Source organism: Podarcis liolepis, assembly GCF_965112155.1.
Source record: "Podarcis liolepis genome assembly, chromosome: Z".
In the NCBI taxonomy this organism is placed as follows: Eukaryota; Metazoa; Chordata; class Lepidosauria; order Squamata; family Lacertidae; genus Podarcis; species Podarcis liolepis.
The window spans coordinates 5,161,305-5,179,212 of record NC_139570.1 but is presented as its reverse complement, the minus strand read 5'-3'; the positions used below and the strand labels follow the sequence as shown (position 1 = coordinate 5,179,212).

Genomic DNA, 17,908 nt, shown 5'->3' with positions numbered 1-17,908 from the left:
TTTGGATATTTCCCACCAACCCACTCATGCACAGTTGCAATTGCAGGCTTACCCAGTTTTGGGCAGCAGGAGCAGGATGGCTCTGGTGTGACTCACACCTCCTTTCCAAAGGCTGGCTCCTCCCTTACCCAGCTTTGGCAAGATGGTGTGAGGGCTCTCTATCTTGTCGGGGGACCCAGTTCTGGGAGTTCATGGCATTATGTGGTCTTGCATTTACACATGGACACCTGGAACCAAACCCTCATGTAAAATGCGAGCTACCTTTATGTGGTTTTATGATAGATGGCTAATATTCCTATGTTGTTCTTTGTTTAATCATATACTGCTTACTTGTCAACACTACTTATTTGCTCAATGTTGGCTTATTGCAGGTGGAAAGTTAACTTACAAAGGGAAGGTGTCTTACACCAAGGGGGCCATTGGTCCATGTACTGTAGTACTGCCTACACTGACTGTAAGCAACTCTCAGACAGGGTCTCTCTCAGCCCTACTTGGAGAGGACAGGGATTGAACCTGGGACCTTCTGCATGCACAGCAGGTACCACTGAACTATAACCCTTCCCTGCAACATCTCAAGGTGATCTTGGATTCCAATGGTGAGGGAGTATGGGCTCTCTATAGGGTCACAGATGTTTGCCATCTCTGTATTAAAATAACATTCTGAAGTTCCTAAATGTTGGATAGTGTCACTTATTTATCATAATTGCAGGGTTTTCTGCATCTGATTTTTCTTCTTTTCTCTTCCTTTAATCTCTGCCACAGTCATCCTGGAGTGGCTGAATACTGTCTTGGCACGCTCTTGTCAGTATTCAATTTATAGAAACTTGCATGCATGGGTGAATGGTTTGGATTTGGGTTTTTTAAATAACTCTAGCATGGCCACCTGAAGTCCTAAAAATAGATTCTACTGTCTGCTGTCAGTTGAGGAATTTTAGTAAGTAGAAATGCAATTAATATGTCACAGCTCTGAGCAGAGAGTTATTTGCTTCCAGCTTCTTTGAAAAGCAAGACTGCTTTGTCAGAGAACCCACAGAAAGCGGCAGCTGGCTGGGGTTATGTAATAATGCCCCTCTGATTATCTGGAAAACAGCAAGCTATGAACTTTTTGCAAGGACCAAAGAGAAAGGAATCTGATCCCCATTTGAAATGCTAATGAGCTTTGGAGAGTGAAAATTTGCAATTTGAGGTAAGATGGTAAGGAGCCTTGGGAAGGTCCAGAGACACTGGATCTCAGGAGCAGAGTGATGTAGCAGCTAAATTTCAGATGAAGAAGCCCCCTCCCCCAAAATACATTCTGATCAAAATATAACAGAATGATAAAACCATAGAACTGTGGAGTTGGAAGAGATCCTGAGGGTCATCCAGTCCAATCCCCGGAATGCAGGAATCTCAACTAGATCATACATGACAGATGACCATCCAACCTCTGCTTGAATACTTCCAAGGAAGGAGAGCCCACAACCTCCTGAGAGAGGCCATTCTACTGTCAAACAGTCAGAAAACTCTTCCTGATGTTTATCTGGAATCTCCTTTCCCGTAACTTGAATCCATTTCAGGTCCTGGCCTCCAGAGCAGGAAAAAACAAGCTTGCTCTATTTTCCATGTGACAGCCCTTTAGATATTTGAAGATGGCTATCATGTTTCCTCTCCATCACCTATTGACCAGGTGAATCACCCAATTCCCTTAACCAGGTCCATGCCTGGTTTGCCTGAGGCCTGGGGCAAGAATCCTCAGTTGGCTGGGAGGCCTGGGGTGGCATGACAACATAAGTCTGGCAGACCCCTGGAGGGGCTTCCCAGACAGCTTAGCCCTCCGAGCCCTGGGGCAAGTATAACAGGCTCCCCCCCCACACACACACACTGCATGAGCCTGCCATCACCCATTCTCATATGGCTTGGTTTCCCGACCCTTGATCATCTTGGTCACCCTCCTCTGCACACCTTCCAGCTTGTCAACATCCTTATTAAATTGTGGTGCCTAGAACTGGACACAGGACTCCAGGTGTGGTCTGACCAAGACAGAACAGAGTGGGATTATGATTTCCCTTGATTGAGACATACTCCTCCCATGCTTGAATTTTAGTTTACAAACCCAAAGAGGAGATGATATTCTTTGCCATGTTTCTTCTTGCACACACAAACAAATATTTCATTACTAATTTTTTTCCTCTTCCCCATCCCTGCCTCCTTTAGAAGTGGAGCATGTTTTGTCCCGTTTATTTCTAAATGAAAGTAACACTTGACAATCAACCTCTCGGGAGCCTTCTCGGCGCCCAATTCATAATCTGTGAATCGGAAGCCTACTGTTTTCTTAAGTGGAGGGAAAACAGCAGAATAAAGGCCTGCTCAACAACTCTCTGCCATTTTGCAGTTAAGTACACTTTGAAGAGAATGAAAGAGATGCATTGACTTGGGAATAATGTTCTCTGTCTAAAAAAAAAAAATATTAAAAAAATATTCTCAATGAAGGCTCTTGATCCTCTAAGGATTTTTGTAAACATTCTGGGTAGCAGCATTTTTAAAAAAATAAAAAAATCAGCTGAGTTTTTCTCTCACTCACTTTTCTTAAATTTTATTTAAAAGATCCTCCTTTTTAAAAACCCCAAAAGTGTGGTGCAGGAAAGAGGTGGGTGGAATCAAGTAGATCCCTTAAAATCTAGCACCTGAGGTTGTCATCTCCCTTTGTGGGTCACTTTCTTTCAAAACCATCCCCAACCTTGTCAATTCTCCTTCCCACCAGCAGAAAATATATATCTCCGTTTACTGGACTTCACCTTCCTAAAAGGTTATGGTCTACGATGTAATTATTCTGACATTCTACCAAGTGCCATGGTAACGGATTGTGATGTCAGAAGTAAAGATTGGAGAAGGAAATGCTTATGGGAGGGAATAGACAGTGGAGAAAGAATTTCTCATTTTCGCGCTGGATTTTTCTGACATTCCTCTCCGGCGGTCTTCTTGCTTACTGGGGTTGGTGTTGAATAAAGAACAGGGTGGCAATAAAGGCAAGAGTTGGGGGTGGGAAGGAGGCAGCAAATTGCTTTTAGGCTCCCTGAGAATTTCATTTATTTCCAAGGTTGATGAAGTGCACACAGAACTGCTTCTAACAGGAGGAAGATGAAGCTCCTCAGACAGGAATGAAGGACATTTCAGCAGCAGCAATATGCAGACTTTGGGCATGATGACCCAGGAACATAGCATGCTGTGTTACGCTGAGTCAGATCTTTAAACCATCTAGCTCAGCATGGTCTACACTGGGTGGCAATGGCTCCCCTGGAACTCAGGCAGGAGTTGCAGGGAGCTGAATCTGGGACCTTCTGCATGCAAAGTGGATGCCCAGCCACTGAGGTGTGACCTTTAAACACAAAACGGAAGGTGCAAACTGTTTTGAATCATAGAACTGTAGAGTTGGAAGGGACCGTGAGGGTCATCTTGTCCAACCCCCTGCAATGCTGGAATCTTTTGCTCAACGTGGGGTTCAAACTTGCCCTGTGCTCTTTTTGGGTGGATGTTTGGGATAGAAATGCAATAGTAGTAGTCATGAGAATGTGAAAGGTTTCACCCATTATACCCAAGGGACTCTTGCAAGGGGGCGGAGGAAATTCTTCTCCAAATACTAGAGGAGAAGACAGATCCTCAGGGCTGTTTCACACATGGCATAGAGGTCAGCCCAGTTTAATACTGAGTGTGCATTCAACAGGAAGCTGCAGCCAATCAGAATTCCTTGAAGTTGATGGCATGGCGTGATTGCTGGTTGGTTGCAGTCGCACTTCAAAGGTAACCTTAGAAATACCCAGTTCTTATAGGCCCAGTTTCAGCCAGCAATACACTTGGGCAATGCCAGGACTCCACTTCTGCTGACTCTGCAATTTAGGGTCCTCTTTTCTAGAGCTCAATGGAGGAGCTGAGCTAATGATGCAGTGGCTCTCCTCTTCCTCCTAGTAGCGGAGTGGCAAATTCAGAAGTTTGGAGTCCTGCCACAATCACAGCCCCTCACAGCAACTCCCCTTTCTAAGATTCTACAGCCTTCTGAGGTTATACAGTAACATTATAATTATGCAAGAATAATAATTAGGGATGCATTGCAATGATCAATGCAGATGTGTTGCGTTTCAGCAAGATCTACTTTTTTCTGTGCACGTACACCGGCAAATGACTTGGAGTGCTCCAATATCTTCTTTCCAAGCAACGTAACTTGTGTGTTCCTTGACATCCCATTGTACATGACAGAACTAGCACACCATTCTCTTGATACTGAAGCACCTTGTGCTTTCAGTGTTCCTAAATGCTTAGCTGTGGAGCACACAGAACAACTCCTCCGTGCTCTTTCCAGAAGGACCCTAAGAGACAATCCTCCATGGCTGACTCACTTCCTTTCACTCTTGCTCCAATTAGAAATTTGGCAACTTCTGCTCATCTGCTATCATGCTGACTATGCGGCTCTAGGATGCTGGAGTCAAGGACCCTATCGGGTCCTTGCTGCAGAAATAATATGGGTCTTTGACCCCCTGTGACCCCAAACCACTTCACGTTTGCTTCCTTTTCAGCTAAACCCATTCACATGTGCCCCTCAATCTATGGAGCTAAGGAGAAGTGGGGGGGCCATCCCATTACCTTGTGGGGAACACACAAAGCCCCGTGTCACCAACCACTTCAAACTTGGAGACATCTCCAAATTTACATCTAATGTACTGTACTACGACACTGAAATTACTGTATTTTTTGCTCCATAAGACTCACTTTTTCCCTCCTAAAAAGTAAGGGGAAATGTGTGTGCGTCTTATGGAGCGAACGCAGGCTGCGCAGCTATCCCAGAAACCAGAACAGCAAGAGGGATTGCTGCTTTCACTGCACAGTGATCCCTCTTGCTGTTCTGGCTTCTGAGATTCAGAATTTTTTTTTTCTTGTTTTCCTCCTCCAAAAACTAGGTGCGTCTTGTGGTCTGGTGCATCTTATAGAATGAAAAATACGTTATGCAATGGGGGTTTTTTTGGGTGGGGGGAGACTATGGATGCTGAAATTTTAAGTTTGCTGTTCCTTTCATAGGAGGATTGTTTGGCAAGTGAATGAAGTGCCATCCTATTAGTTCCACCTTGCTAACTTAAGGAATTAGGGAGATAGTGTTCTGTCTGGCAGTTGTTTTAGCTCCATGATCCTGTCAGTAATGAGTGAGAAAATGTATGCCTCTCACATAAGCAGTGGAGTTAACCATTTCCCTTCCTTTCCTTCATAATCTTGGATTTTGTTTTAGAAAAGAGTAAGTTCCTGGTCTCTGTGGTTACTGAAGAGAGAGTAGGGTGATCACTTGTATATCACTGAAAAAGAAGGCATTTGCTAATGTTCAGAATTTAGAAATAATTACTGCAGTGTAAATACAGGTATAGGGACGCGTGTGGTGCTGTGGGTTAAACCACAGAGCCTAGGAATTGCCGATCAGAAGGTCGGCGGTTCGCATCCCCTCTCCCATTGCTCAGTCCCTGCTCCTGCTAGCCTAGCAGTTGGAAAGCACGTCAAAGTGCAAGTAGATAAATAGGTACCACTCCAGTGGGAAGGTAAATGGCGTTTCCGTGCACTGCTCTGGTTCGCCAGAAGTGGCTTAGTCATGCTGACTGCATGACTCGGAATCTGTACACTGGCACCCTCGGCCAATAAAGCGAGATGAGTTCCGCAACCCCAGAGTTGGCCATGACTGGACCTAATGGTCAGGGGTTCCTTTAAATAGAAGTATATCTCATTGTAACTCAGGTGGTCTGGTCAGTGTTGCTGTTCACCCTACTGTCTGGGCACTAGCTGTCGATGGGCAGCTTCAAGGTTCCTGTTCTCCCTTCTTAGAGTTGTTTTTTTTAATCTTAAAATAGGCATGGACCAGACAGCTCTTCAAACACTAGATGCATTCATAAAGAACAGCTGTAGGGAATGTTTGAAACGCCAGATGTTGCAGAACTACAACTCCCATCATCAATGGCTGCTGGTCCCCATGATGGGGGTTGTAGCTGGAAAACATAGTGAGGGGGCAAAGGTCCACTACTCCTGAAACAGAGGACTATCTTCTGTGTGGGTTTCAAAGAGTTGATTGTCTGTAAATTAGAACAGGTGACTATTCTGAATGTTAGCAGCATATTTTAGAAATCAGAACTGCAAACCACAATACCACGAAACAAGCTCGTATCAGTAAATAATCAATACTGTCATTGAACAACCTATTTCATTCTCAACATTTCATCAGAGTTTAGCTAATACAGTAATTAATCTGTAGGCTGTGGGTTAAACCGCAGAGCCTAGGACTTGCCGATCAGAAGGTCGGCGGTTCGAATCCCCGCAACGGGGTGAGCTCCCTTTGCTCGGTCCCTGCTCCTGCCCACCTAGCAGTTCGAAAGCACCTCAAAGTGCAAGTAGATAAATAGGCGGGAAGGTAAACGGCATTTCCGTGTGCTGCTCTGGTTCGCCAGAAGCGGCTTAGTCATGCTGACCACATGACCCGGAAGCTGTACATCGGTTCCCTCGGCCAATAAAGCGAGATGAGCGTCGCAACCCCAGAGTCGGTCATGACTGGACCTAATGGTCAGGGCCATAAATGAATAAACAAAGCATTGCAGTAAGCAATTTGTAACAAGACAGCAACACATACATTTCAAGATGTTAAAGGTAACACTCTCTATAAACATTTCATCAAAAATATTTTGTGTTCATACTGCAACTGATAACTATGATGCCAGCTTTTTTTAAAAAAAGAACAAAAAACAAACACCAGTTCCTGTGCTGATAACAGCAAGTGGATGTGCTGATATTATCAAGTCATCATGCTTATCTTGCTGCCAGGAAAAGACTTACCTACTGACTTCTGTATGTGGGGTGGAACAGAAGCAATGAGGGTGGAGCAACAAATGCACATCTTTCTCCATCTTCCAATCAGGCAAGCAAGAAACATTATCAGCCAGGGAAAAACACACAAGGCACAAAGTAGGGTTGTTCCAAGGACCAGATAGCAATTCCTGGCCTGTAGTTACCCACCCCTCTCTTAAAGGCACAAGAAGAAGCCTAGCTCCCCCACCTCAAACAGCTGTCAACCAGGGAACATCACCTGTTTGAAAAACAAATGTAAGAATATAGATATCCTTTGGGAAACTTGATCACCAGAGCCAGCCCAACACATTTTGCTTCCTGTTAACATACAGAGGATAACATAGGGTTGCCATATTTCAAAGAGTAAAAATCCAGACACAAAAGTTGATGAGCAACAGACAACCAAACCTGGCTAGGGTAGGTATGTTATTCTTAGGATAACATAGTTTCGCCTCTCCCCACCAATTCCACATACAAATGCCAGCTGAATTGGCTATTGACTCTGAACTTCAACACTAGCAATGGGACAGTGCCCTCTATTGCACCTGAGGACATCAAGCTAGCTTAGGGTCTGCATGGCACACACACAGCTCTGTCTGCTCCTGAAGTGGCTGCTTCACCCTACCTGATGGTTGGGCCAGCTCTGTTTATTGCTTCTGCGGCAGGAAGAACTGAAATTAAACATTCTCTCCCCCCCCCCCTTTGTTTATTGGCAAACGATACCAGAGGGAGCCTGAAGCTGCAGCCAGCTTGCATTGGCATTCCAAGCACACAGGCTCAACTTGTAGAAAACAAAGAGAGGATCGATGGCAGTACCACCTGCTGAGTGCTGAAGGAGAACTACCTGCTGAGTGCTGAAGGAGAACTGGCTACAGGTTTTTCTCTGACCCAGATTGGACCAAGGCTTTGCCACAACAACCCACAACCACTGCTTTCCATCTCCCCACATTTAGTTTTGTAGTTCACCAGTCCACTAAGGCAAGGGGTGTGTGTGTGTGTGTGTGTGTGTGTGTGTGTGTGTGTGTGTAGAAACTGAAGGAGGAATGGAGGATAGAGAAGAACTGCTCAAGCTGACTTCCTTGAGCCAAAGGCACAGCATATGCCAGAGTGCACTTGCTAAACTGTGAAGCAAGTGCCTTTTCCTGGAATCATGAAGACAGAAACACCCAAAGTCTGCCATGTGCACATAGAGGAAAGCATGCAGGGAGACATATACATTTCAAACTGATGCGCACTGGCCTCAGTGTCAGACCTTGGTGTCTCGGATTTTAATGGTGCCCTGTGCAACAGCAAAATACATCAACCCCCTTGCCTCTTGTCTTCCATTGGATGTCATAGTTGCAGCACCTGCTTCAGCACCCCAGAAGCTCCACACCTGGTGCAACCACACCGGCTTCATTTCCCTAGATCTGCCTTTGCTTCTTGGTTGTCTGGACAGAAGACAGGGAGGGTCTCTGAGAGAGCATGTGTGTATGTATGCACGTGCATGCCTGTGTCCATGTGTATGTGCAGAAACTGAAATACTGTACAAAGGAGAAGTTGACACTCATGGCTCCCCACCACTTTTGTGTCTGGCCCCTGCCCACTATTGGCATCTAGGCCTTCAGAGGTCGCCCTGAAAAAGGTCTACAAAAGGGCGTATGCTAAGGCAAAGTGTGAAAATAAAATGCAAATTGCATTATGTTAGGGGAAATAATTACTTTGGGAGAAAATAGCCAAAATTGAATATAAAGATGTATGTGGTAGGAGAAATTTGCACTTAAAAATTGATGAATTTTCATATGCTTTTAGCAAATGTGTGTGAAAATGTGGTGAACTGAATTTAAGATTCTTCTTCTTCTTTGGCAATCACTCGTAGCCGAGTAAGATTGTCTTCTATGAATATGGTCATAACAGTGAGTCCGTAAGTGACTGTGAAGGCAACTCTGGATCCACACATTCTTCCACAGTGGGGACATTGGATTCCGGGCGGGAGTTGTAGCAGTATGAAAAATCTGAGAGAATTTGAAATTGACAGATTAGAAATATATTACGTCTCACCTTAGTAGAAACCAGGTGGCCTGTGTTCCTGCTCAGACTGCTGTTGATGGACACCCTTAAGGCCAGCTCTGCTCTCCCATCTTTGGGTTATTTATTTTTAAACTGGACGTTGGACCACAAAGCCCTTCAAATAGAGTTCTCCTTGAAATAGAGGACTGTCACTCGGAACCTAGGACGCATGGCATCCCTTCAATTAGAGTACAGTGGTACCTCTGGTTGCGAGCAGGATCCATTCCGGAGCCCCATTCACAACCTGAGCAGAATGCAACCCACGTCTGCGCTTGCGTGGGTCGCGATTCACTGCTTCTGTGCATGTGCAAGTGGCGAAACCTGGAAGTAAGCCTTTCTGGTACTTCTGGGTCGCTGTGGGACACAACCTAAAAACGCGCAACCTGAAGCAAACATAACAAGAGGTATGGCTGTACACCATGAAATGGGGAACCTTCCCCCAACCAGGTTTGCTGATGGCAGATGTAGTTCAGGAGGGCACTTGGCTGGAACAGAGGACTATCCTTGGGAAACCTTGCAAGTAGAGGAGTGTCCTCTCTAAAGCAGGACACCTGACCACCCTCATCCTCTCTGCATGCATCCGACAATATGGATGGAGTATAGTAACTATGACCGACTTTGTAAGGCGGTTGTAGGAATTCTTGAGCTTAGGTATGAGAAGCATCTGAGCACTTGAAATGTATGACACCATGGTTAAGTTTTAAAGATTCATGGGCACTTGAAGCCAATGAGCCTCCACCTGACTCTTCTGTGTCCTGAGGGGGATATAGATAATATATGTGGCTTTCACAGGCAGCCTGTGATTTAGTTATGCGAGGCCTGGGATTAGGGAGAAGGAGGGGGCGGATCTAGTGGTGTCTGCATTGTTTTGTTCCTTGGGAGTGATCTTTCAATTAATGCAGGCAAAGCCAGCAAGTAGGGCCACACTGGAGCCCTATGGCGCAACTGGTGGGTGCAATTATGGTGTGTGCATGATAATGTCAAATGCCACCAAAGACACAAGCCAAAGAATTTGCAAACTGTGCTCTCTTGAACCCAGTGCTCACACTGCAATTGGTGAGAGCACCAATTAAACACCGCCCCTCCTATTCCTGCATTCTAAACAAAGGAATGTGTCTTAGGTTAAGCACAAGCTTTTCTTAAACTGCATTACACATCATTAAGAAATACAAAAAGGTTACCTGCCCGAATGAGCTCAAATCCTCCCGTCTTTGTTGCCTGTCGCTGACAGTGGGCACTAGTGGAATGTTCTGTGCAAAGTGCTGCTCCTTTCTGTTTTCCAGCTGAGACTCACTGAACAAGCCCACATACAAAAACCACACACACAGGCACAAAGCTGTGTATCTGTGTGTGCACAAACAGAAGATGCAGCAATGCTGTTATCAAGCCAACTTGCTCTGATTTGATCTGGTGGCTCTAAAAGAGGTTTGGTCTGGGGGGGGACCAAATGGCTGAACCCCACAAATGTGTTGGCTTGTTACCCAGTTACAAGTGGGGTGGGGTAGGGTGGGTGTTAGAGGAGGGGGTAGTACCTCTGGTGGGGGGGCATGCCATGCTCCTTCTGGGGTAGTTTGTCCACCTTTGGTCCCCACCAAAAATGTTTATGTTAAGATAAAATTGCACTAAAATGCTGACTTTTTTCATGTAGACTTAAAAAATAGCAATCACAGACTGATGTGGACATGCAGCAAACTGAACCTAAGATTGGGAAAATGTGAAACAGAGAGAAACTGAAATTGACAGATTTGTGCACTTCAGCAGAGGTGTGGATGAGCTGTCCTACCCTCCAAACTCTGATAACCCCCTCTTTCTAACACAAGAGAGAGATTTTCAGCTATCGCCTAACCATTGCCCCCACTAAAGAAGCACCAGACAATCATTCTGGACTATTAAACAGCAATCTGCCAAAGGGAAATGGCCATTCAGGAAGCAGGAACACCATTTAGGATGCAATAATATGTTCTGCTTTTTTCTGTTTCCATGCATCATGCAGCCATGTCTCACTTAGCCACAGTGTTTCCACAATGTCCCTTCTCAAGTTCCTTCACCTGCTCACTGATGAGTCAAGGTCCATAGGCAGCTATGTTCACAGAACGATATGTACTTGAAGTAAAATTGCTTTTGCTACTTAGCACAATACCCTTTTCTGTATGCAAAAAGCTGGGAATATATATCAGAATATTCTTTCCTGGCCAAATGTTGCAAGGTTGGAAAGAATGAAACACACTGTTATTTTCCCCCTTCCTTTTTATGAGGCTTTCCAGAGCCACTAGCGCGGCAGGGAACAAAGGCAACGTTGGCTGTCCAAAGGAGACTTCCAGGAAACAAGCTCATGGAGCACAATGAATCTGAATAGAAGACTCTCTCTCCCCCCACTTCCCTGATGCTTCCAGCATGATTCATTGGTTGTGTGTTAATTGGGTTATAGATCCTCAAGGATGTTTCTGGAGAAAGTATTTTGCCAGGCAACATTGCAGGCAAGCCTTTCTGCAGTTTCTTCCAAAACATAGGAACGTATGAAACAGGTTCATGGGATCAGACACAAGCTTCATGGGGTGTCCGTAGTACAGTGGTAAAACACCAGCTGTGCATGCAGGACAGGGGTGGGGAAAGCATTCTTTTTTCTTGACAGCCTCAGGGTCACATTCATTCAGGAACAAGCTTAAAAGAGCCACATGCCAGGGTTTGTAGGGCCACAGGCAAAAATGAGTAGAGCAATAGAGGTGGCACTTTCCCCTTCTCCTCCTCCTCCTCCTCCTCCTCCTCCTCCGCCTTCTTTTTCATACCCCGCCTTCCCTGGCCAAAACAGGGCTCAGAGCAGCTAACATCAAATGCTTAACACATTAACATAAAATCAGACAATCAATTAAAATACCTCCTAAAATCAAATCAAGGGATGTGGGTGACACTGTGGGTTAAACCACAGAGCCTAGGACTTGCCAATCAGAAGGTCCATGGTTCGAATCCCTGCAATGGGGTGAGCTCCCGTTGCTCGATCCGTGCTGCTGCCAGCCTAGCAGTTCCAAAGCACATCAAAGTGCAAGTAGATAAACAGCTACCACTCTGGCGGGAAGGTAAACGGCGTTTCCGTGCGCTGCTCTGGTTCGCCAGAAGCGGCTTAGTCATGCTGGCCACATGACCTGGAAGCTGTACGCCGGCTCCCTTGGTCAATAAAACGAGATGAGCGCCGTAACCCCAGAGTGGTCCACGACTGAACCTAATGGTCAGGGGTCCCTTTACCTTTACCTTTAAAATCCAATCAGGATCAGAATAAAATCCAATCAGATGGCAACCCGCAGATTAGGGTTGGGGACCTTAAATGCTCACCAGGCCCAACTGTTTGTGTTGAACTTACATGAGCCTGTGAGAAAAATCGGGAGGTCACTTTCATGCAAGTTCTTATGAAAGGGGAGAGGGAGTCAGACTGAACCCCGACCAAAGGCCTGGCGGAGCAGCTCAGTCTTGCAGGCCCTGCGGAAAGATGTCAAATCCCGCAGGGCTCTGGTCTCTTGTGACAGAGCGTTCCAAGATGTTATTATTTGTGGACCATAAGGTCCTCCATGGGGCATACCAGGAGAGGCAGTCCCGTAGGTACGAGGGTCCTAGGCCGTATAGGGCTTTAAGGGTTAAAACCAGTACTTTGAAACTGATCCTGATACCTTTACATGGTAAGCTACATTCCAGCCTACACATTTAGAAGGATGCATTCCCTCTTTAAATGTTTCTGTGCTTTCAGCAATCAAATGGATAGTATTGAAACTTTCTATAAAGCCTTTCTCTGTGTATAATGGAGAGCATCACTGGACTCAGCTGGGTCCTGGTCCACAAGGCATCTGGTTCACCACGGTGAGAACAGGACGCTGGTCTAGATGAGTCTTTGGTATGATATATCAGGGCTGCCTTTATGTGCAGAGCCCCAAATTTTTAAAAAGTGGGCCTCGGCCAGTGCTTTAAATGGAAAACAGCTTTGGCTTCTTTGTGGATGTTGTTCCCTTTTGCATCAAAATGTCAAGTCATCTGACAAAATGTGTTGCACTGTGTGAAGTTGGTTGGATCCATTTTCCCATGAAGACAGGCCAAGGTGAAGGAGCCTTTTTAGTTGAGAAAACCAACCAACCAACCAACCATACAAATATAAAGGGATTGAGATTTATAAAATTATGCTTGGTGTAGAAAACATGGATACAGATTGTTTTCTTAACTCCCTACCAGTACCCCAGGGAATAATAGAATTATTTGGTCATCCACCGAGGTAGGCAGGGAGTTTTGGATGTGATCACAGGCTGAGAAGATATGGTGTGCTAGGAGACTCAGTCCTAAGCCAGGAGTCTTCCCTGGGGGATCCCCTACATTTCTTTATTTCCAGTAAGATTTACTATGTAATTTTAAAATATAATAAGAATGTGCATATACTTTTGGAAGATGAGCCTATGCAAATAAAATAATAGTTATAGCAACAGCCCCTCCTCATTGGCACCCCTGCTTCACAGTCTTGAGGCTGTTTTTGAGAAGTGGCTCAGTTTCACTCGGACCCCTGGAAAGCTTCTGAGTAACACAAAAGCATCACTGACGGAGCTGCATTTGCCCCTGTCAGAATTCTGACATCTTAAGCTTGCTGCACACATGGAATCAGCTTTACAGAGACAATTATCTCACTCTTTGCCGAGGAAGCAGATGCTTTGCAGTAGCACAGTATCATTCCCAGCTTGTCACTGGGGTGCTATAAGTGAAATGGGGGTGTGATGCAAAATGCAATAATTATATTTAGTTGCCCAAGAGCTGAGACAAGGACAGCAAAGTTATGGGGCTGTTTTAATTGCTGGAGCAGCCTGGGCGGGGGGATGGGGTAAGAACACAGATTAAACTGTATCCTTTTGTACTTGCTCCTTGTTTTAAAAAAAATTCAAACATTTCCTGTAAGGTGTGTGTGAGAGAGAGAGAGAGTGGTGGTGGAGGGACAACTAAAATTGGGGCTTTCAGAAAGCTTTGAGGGTGCCCTCTAGGCTGCAGTACCAGCCTGCCTGGGAACTAGTCAGCTAACACCCCCCCCCCCCGCAAGCCGATCAGATCTTCTTCTGACTCTGCCGGCCTGGGCTTAAACCTTCGTCTCTAGTTAGATCTTGCCTGACTTTGACTTCACAACTTCCCCCAGCTCCCTCTGATCCCTGGTTCTTGCTTTGGAAGTCAGTCGCTACCAGTACTCAAGGATGATGGGACAGTAAAGTCCTCTTAACTGTGTACTAGCGTTTCCAAAGGGAATGCTCTGCAAGCACATTCCTGCTGCCTAGTACCTTAACGGAATTTGAAAACTTTCTTACACCTGGAAATAAAGACTTCATCACCCCACTTTCTAAAGCAGAGGCAATTTATAGCTCATTGATGTGGTGATATCTTCATTTCATGACAGGCATTTATCTTTAGCACTCATGATATACAGTTATAGGCAAAACTGCTGCGGTATTAACTTTGCGTACCAGTGTCAGAAATATAATGATTACCCCCCTCCAGCTCTTCACTGTGCTTGCTGATTTGAGTTATATTTCATGCCTTTTAATGTGGTGGACATCAAGGCAACTGTGTCACACTGGTTGGTGTAAGACGAGTGTGTGTTTGCATGTCAGAGAGAAAAGAAGAGGGAGAGGGAGAGAGAAAGATATTGGCTTATATGGTTGCTGAGTTCTGCCACACTCTACTGTGACCAAAACACAGAATCTGGGGTGGAGCTATGCAGCTGAAGGAGCAGATTATGTAAATAAGGGTCTCCTTGATTCCTCATAGCTACTAAATGTAAGAAATGAAAATCAGGCAAGGCTAAAATATTGGAGGGACAGAAAAGCACACATGGGGAAAGAGCAGCAGAATAGCAACATTGTCCAATGACATCCACTTTTGTGTCATGCCACACATCACTGTTGTCAAAGAAATTTAATGCAACATGGCAGTAGATCGATCATAAAGTCACCGTTCCATAACAACTGGTAATGTAATGTAAAATGAACATTAGAAACTGGGACAGAAGATCTAGCATTATAACCAGGATAACTAACACAATAATCCCTATGTTTGAATGCACTTTCAGAGTTATGGATGTGACTCTTACACTCCACAGACATTCCTCCATTCAGGCAAGCAAAATGAAATTCTCACAGTTCAGCGACACATTCCAGCCAAGCACAGGCACTCAAAAACTGGACCAATGAGGAGTCTGACCTGGGGATGGGCAAACCCTGAGGAAAGTTTCAGGGGCCACATTCAGCCTGGGGTCTAAGGTTCCCCACCTTTGCTCTGAAGAAATCCATCTCCATATCCCTCATTCAAGTAGCTCCACTCACAAAGTTCATAAGACAATTGACTCCACTGCATAAATCCCTCCTGTGTGCTTGACCCTTTGTGGCTTACATGACTTTCTCTCTCACACCTGCAACATTTCCTAGCTCACCAGGGTATATTGTCAATGCCCCCTTTGATGGAAGGCTGTTAAACATTTAAGCACACTAATGGGTGTGCTGGAGTAGTATTTAAGATTGTGGACGTGTGTGTGTTCATTGGCTCCATTAAGTTGTCCATATCTGCCACTGCATCAAGAAACAGACTTCCACGGGTGTGCATGTTGTTGTTGTTGTTTTAAAAAAGCCAGGCTTATTGTGATTCTGGGTTCTTCAACGAATTCCTTTCCTGACTTTAGACCATTCATCATGTTAAGAGATGTTTTACTGTGTTTTACAGCGATGGCATCGATCATATCACAGGGAAAGTCCCCTCTGCATTCAAATAATATTTTATGACAATTTCAGATTCCAGGAATGACTTCCAAAAGGTGAGAATTCAGAGCTAGTCAGCAGGTTGAGAAAAATTGTGTGGTGTAGCCCTTTGGGAACTGGAACCATGACACTTCTCCATCTGCTGGGGAATTGTTTTCATGGGCCATGGATCACATTCCCAGGAGCCACATGACAGGTGGAGCCAGAGGCAGAAGTGGGTGGAGCAATTAATGTGACTCTTAATTCTGTACAGTGTATTACATTCCACTCATACAAAGGATGGGTCTCCAGCCTCCATCGTGACAACCAAGATACAGGATCAGAGTTTAAGGAAGGAAGGCAAAAGCACTTCCAGGGGGTACAGGGTTGTGGCATGGCCTTGGGAGATTCCCAAGGACCCTAAAGAGGTATCAAGGGCCACATTTGGGCCCCAAACCTGAAGATCCCACCACTGATCTACTGATGGGCAGCAATTCTATGGATTTTCAGACACCTGTTTTCTGCAGTCCTACCTGGAGATGCTGGGGATCGAACCTGGGACTTTTGACAGTCAAAGCATGAGCTCTTACCACTGAGCTACAACTCTGACCTCCTACATTTTTCAGTATTTTTATGCCAATCCTTGGCATCTCCAGCAGTTTTCAGAATGGAGCCCTGGAGGCAGTGCTGAACTAGATGGATCAATACCCTGGCTCAGTACAACTCAGCATATTACACTGGGTTATCACCGTATCATACTTTCCTATCCATCAAGGCATGCAGAAAGTCCCAGGTTCAGTCTTTGACATCCCCAGGCAGAGACCCCTGTCTTAAATCCTGGAGAGCTGCTTCCAGTCAGTGTAAATAATAATGAGCTCAATGGACCAATAACCTGACTTGGTCTAATGCAACTTGCTATGCTCCTGCTTAAACCAGCCCTTTATGCAGACCCATAACAACTGGGACCTTGCATTATTTTTTTAGGACAAGGAACATAGCCCAGCTGTAGCACATATACTCAGCATGCAGAAGTTCAATTCCTCACTACCTCCATCTAGCTCTCGGAGAGACATCTGTCTGAAACGCAGCTACTAGTCAATGTTGCTGATGCTGAGTCGACTCAACCAATGGTCTGACTTAGTATAACGCAACGTCCTGTGCCAACCTAGACAGAGTGTCTCAGTGGGGTGTGGGTCTTCCCTGAAATGACAGGGGCTGTAACCCAGAGGTGTAGCGTGGGTTGCCGGCACCCAGGGTGGGGTAAGCATTGCACCCTCCTGGTGGAATGGGCAACGGTCAGTCCCTTTGCCTGCCAGCGTCTCAAGGAAGTCTTTCCTTGCAAACTAGCTCCAGCCTGGGAGCAGAGATAAGGCAGAGAAACAAGAAGTCAGGAGTGGGTTATGCAGAGGACAGAAATGATGAAAATTCAGAAAGTGCAGATAAGTTGACGTGAGAGCTGAACAGAGATGCAATGAATGTTTGCTAATTGCCGCTTATGAAGTGAATATTCACTGCTGTGGAGAAATGTCCCAAGCAAGTAATGTATTGCCTGATCAATGGAGGAGAGAGGAGAAGTCAGAAAATCACCCTACCTAATGCAGGGCAACCAGAAAATCCTGTGCTTTGAAGGGGTTGGCAGGGCTGGTGCACAAAAGTCTGAAATGATATGTGGCAGTTAGCCAGGACAGGCTGTGCAATGGATGGAAGAACCAAAGGGCAGTGGCAGCACCAGGGAGTGTGAAACAGCTGGTCAGTGCTTTGAATCAGAAACTAATAATTCAAGGTGCTAGTTTTAACCTATAAAGCCTTAAATGGCTCAGGACCACAATACCTGAAGGACCACCTCACTCCATATAAACCATCCCAGACCCTGAGATCATCATCTGAGGCCCTCCTTCATGTGCCTCCTCCTTGAGAGGTCCAGAGGGTGGCAACACAAGAATGGGCCTTCTCTATACTGGCTCCCTGTCTGTGGAATGATCTCCCCAGAGAGGTTCACCTGGCACCTTCATTAGGTGCAAGGCAAAAGTGTTCCTCTTCAACCACACTGTTGGCTGATAAATATTGTACAGCCTTTTAAATGTATCTGTGGGAAGGGGTGTGTGTGTGTTGTTTTGCTCTTTTGTTTTTACTTATTTGCTTGCTTTTATCCTGTATTTTATTCTGTGAATCCCCCTGAGATCTTATAATGAAGGGCAGTACATAAATCTAAAAAATAAAATACAAGGGAAAAGATCCTGATGAACAGAATTGTCCAGATCATGTGATGGCTGTTC

The 17,908-nt window shown here is 45.3% G+C and overlaps 1 protein-coding gene across 7 annotated transcripts in view; it reads left to right on the top strand.

Moving 5' to 3' along the window:
* Positions 1-17,908, top strand: part of FGF13 (fibroblast growth factor 13) — a 235,833-nt gene that overhangs the window by 102,702 nt on the left and 115,223 nt on the right. The gene's annotated exons all lie outside the window — the stretch shown is intronic.